This window comes from Pseudopodoces humilis, chromosome 1 (genome assembly GCF_049639895.1).
Source record: "Pseudopodoces humilis isolate 2021_Gansu_Grassland_sample_001 chromosome 1, ASM4963989v1, whole genome shotgun sequence".
Classification (NCBI taxonomy): domain Eukaryota; kingdom Metazoa; phylum Chordata; class Aves; order Passeriformes; family Paridae; genus Pseudopodoces; species Pseudopodoces humilis.
The window spans coordinates 34197384-34198938 of NC_142200.1; the positions used below are offsets into that span (position 1 = coordinate 34197384).

General features: G+C 50.4%; 2 non-coding genes across 2 annotated transcripts; one reads left to right on the plus strand and one right to left on the minus strand.

The window, feature by feature from the left end:
- Window positions 1-249: 249 nt before the first annotated feature.
- On the minus strand, window positions 250-322 carry TRNAR-ACG (transfer RNA arginine (anticodon ACG)). The gene has a single exon. It is a non-coding gene; the product is annotated as a tRNA-Arg (tRNA).
- A 242-nt stretch (window positions 323-564) lies between these two features.
- Window positions 565-655, plus strand: TRNAY-GUA (transfer RNA tyrosine (anticodon GUA)). Its single transcript is given in 2 exon segments — window positions 565-601; window positions 620-655. It is a non-coding gene; the product is annotated as a tRNA-Tyr (tRNA).
- The last annotated feature ends 900 nt before the right edge of the window (window positions 656-1555 follow it).

Sequence of the window (1555 nt, forward strand, 5' to 3'; positions counted from 1 at the left end):
CACCAGCCTGACAGCAAAAAATTTCTTCCAAATCTCTAATCTAAATTTCCCCTCTCATTTTGTACCTGTTGCTCCTTGTCCTGTCACTCCAATTCCTGATGAAGTCAGGATGATGAGATCAGATGGGGGAAAAAGAAGAAGAAAAAAGGAAAAAAAAGAAGAGGAATGTAAGAAGCCAGGATGGTGAGATCAGCTGGAAAACCATGACCCCTCCAACACGCAACCAGGGCCGAGAACGTAAAAAAGGTGCGAGCCAGGCAGGAGTCGAACCTACAATCTTCTGATCCGTAGTCAGACGCGTTATCCATTGCGCCACTGGCCCCGCACGTTAGGCACGCTTACCGCTATCCCCTATAGGGAGAGCAAGGGCGCGGCGCAGCCCGCGCCGCCCCGGCGCCCCTCATGGCCCGGGCCCCGTCCCGCCCTGCCTGCCTGCAGGGGGCGCTCCCGGCGTTCCCGCCCCGCGCCCGGCCGTAAGGCCCGCCCGACAGTAGCGCGTGCTGCACATGCGCGAGGCGAGCCGGCGGCGGTCTTGGTGCGCGGCGGCGCCCTGAGTGGCAGGTCCCTTCGATAGCTCAGCTGGTAGAGCGGAGGACTGTAGCGGTTGCGCCCCACGGGAATCCTTAGGTCGCTGGTTCGATTCCGGCTCGAAGGAGACGCGACTTTTTTTTTTTCTTTTCTCCCTCCTACGCAAAGTGCTTTTCAACAATTTCTCTTTAACTTTTTGCAGATATGGTTGCTTTGCTCAAAGAGTTCGCAAACCAAGCCTATGCGCTATGTCTCGCTCTCAGGAGCGGCTGTTCCTGCGGGAGCAGGAAATGCTGCACCTAATGCAGGACTGCCAACACCTGAATTTCTAAAGGAGAACAAGACGTGTGTTCATATTTCATCGTGCCACAGCAAGTCAGTGCAGGAGGATACCGGCTGAGATCCCTTTGTCTCATCGCATCTAATTAGGATGTTGAAATTCTGAGGGTCATTTTTCCAAGTCTCCTCTCTTCCAAATGTCTAGACACTGTTTTTACAGCATAAGGCTGTATCTGTACATACTGCCACAAAAGGAATACATCTAGCCAGCTGAAGTGTTCAAGTCCAGGCTGGACAGGGCACATCCCTGCCCATGGCCGGGGGTTGGAAATGAATTATATTTGAGGTCCCTTCCTACCCAACTTATTCTAAGATTAGTCAACTCCCTTACTTGAAAATTGCATGTCTTTACCAGTGTCTATCTATTACAGGTATCAGCTACCACACAGTTGTCCCATCTTACTGCCTCCCCAACCCTGAGATGGGTGAAACTGGCATGAAGGACTGAGTCCTCTTGTACAAAACTCTGTACCCATTCATGTCTCAAAGTGAAAGGAGAAGCCGGATGTGATGACTGAGCTGACTTCAGTTTGTGGAGGGAAGCAAGGTTGTTATGGTCATCTGGTCATTTCTCTCTGGTTCGTAACAGCACACTCTTCTACAGGAAATGATAGCATAGAAAAATAAATCAATAATTTTAACTGTGCTCAGTTTAGCATGTTTCTTCACCTCTTTTTAATGATTTTAT